Source organism: Crinia signifera, chromosome 4, assembly GCF_055691185.1.
Source record: "Crinia signifera chromosome 4, ASM5569118v1, whole genome shotgun sequence".
NCBI classification, from domain to species: domain Eukaryota; kingdom Metazoa; phylum Chordata; class Amphibia; order Anura; family Myobatrachidae; genus Crinia; species Crinia signifera.
Window position 1 is genome coordinate 15,912,869 of NC_139220.1, and position 2,104 is coordinate 15,914,972.

A 2,104-nucleotide genomic window follows, 5' to 3' on the forward strand; every position below is an offset into this window, starting at 1 on the left:
GACAGTACAGTATATGTGAGCGATACTGCATCCTTCATATCCACGTCTCCGTAGCTGTGGTTATCAGATCATCATTGGTCTCTATAGACACAGTGGCGCAAGTTCATACCAGGAGCCCAGAGGGAAAACAGATGTTGGCGCCAATCACTCACATTCTAAACCAACATCCAAATCCTGGAAGCAGCCAGACACACACACTGCCCGTACCCCAAATACACTACTAACACACTGCCCGTACCCCAAATACACTACTAACACACTGCCCGTACCCCAAATACACTGCTTGTACCCCACATCCACTACTAACACATCATCAACACCCACAGACACACACTGTCTGTACCCCAAATACACTGCTAACATATCAGCAGCACCCAAACACACACACACTGCCTGTACCCCAAATACACTGCTAGCTCACCAATAGCACCCAGACACATACTGCCCATACCTCAAATACACTGCTAACACACTGCCAACACACTAGCAGTACCCAGGCACACACTACCCCTAACCCACATCCACTGCTAACACCCCAGCATCACCCAGACACACAATGCTAACACCCCAGCATCCCCAAACATACACACACTGCCCCCTAACCTATATCCACTACCAACAAACACCCAGACACACACTGCCCCTAACCCAAATAAACTACTAACACCTCAGCAGCAGTTTAAACCATTGTAGATAATCAGATATGTCTAGTAGGTGTAAACACAGAGGGATTTAACTGCAGGCGCACATACTGTACTACCTGTGTGTATGGGCTTATGCGCGGGAGACAAACTAGCCTACTAGCCGGACTCCACTCCCCAATACAATTAGGTCAGTGTTGGAGAAAATGTACATTGGTGATGACATCAACGGATCCTCAGCACTGCAAGAAAAATCCATCAGCACCAAACCATCTCCGGTTCCGACGAGACCTCATTCCATTTCCATCCCTACTACAAACCACAGAAAAGGATTCGAATTTGTTGTCCTTGTGCGTTTCCTCACACTGACTGCATCAGACGGATAAATAAGAACCGCAATGGCTGCACAATTAATTGTATGCTTGGATGAGTTCCACAGGAAATTTGGGGAAACTCCATTCAGGAACATATATTCATTGTGACCAAACACAGACTAGCAGCCATATGGTCCCACTGAAAGGCGAGATTATATTTTTGGGGGGACAGTTATGAAGATCATCAAAAACATTCAAAACTTTTCATCTCATGTTTGTGTCTATTATACAGACAACCCATAGAACCAGGAGTTGTATCTTGGGTAACAGAAATTACCCAGATTCCCCATATAACCATTATATTTACTATTGGCTATTGATTATTTTTTTTTGCATTATTAATTGAGCGGAGCCGCTTAATAAAGAGGGTTAAAGAGCTTTGTTCAGGGCCCCTTAGGGATCACCCAGTTTAGACTTAAATTAAAGCTAACTCATTTCTTTAGCAATATCCACTATGGCTGGGGGACGGCTGGCCTGGAGTGGGCTGTGGGGGGGGGGGGGGGGGAATGCAGCTTGCTCACCATACAGAATCCCTACAGGGGAACCTGAGAAAATGGGAGTAGTGGTTCTCTACAGAATGGGTCAGTGTTCCTCAAGGATTAAAGAGGAGGGAAGTTATGGACAGGTTACGTTATCAAGGCAGGGACCCATAACTCCGTAATCAAAATAATTTATTTATACATGGGCCAATGAGCACGCCCCTGGCAATACACAGGATCACCACCCTCATTAATATTCATTAATATCTGCGGTCACAAAAGACGGCTTCCCTTATGACGACAGGTGCAGAGGTGGATACATAATAACCCTACGCAGCTCGGACTGTCATATACATTATAACAATGTGTTCTGGTGACTGTGTTCTTACTGATAAGGGCTTTCTGTTGGTATAAGGTCACTAGGTCGAAGGTATGTAGACCTGCCTTTGGATGACCTAATGATTCCTACCCTTTCGGTTTTGTGGGTGACATTTCCAATACACAAAATGCCATCGATAAATATTTCCTCGGAGACTCGAGAAGCTCAATCGTTTTGGGTCTGAGAGAATAATTTTAGTCTGTTTTAACAAAGAAAGGAATAAACCAGATA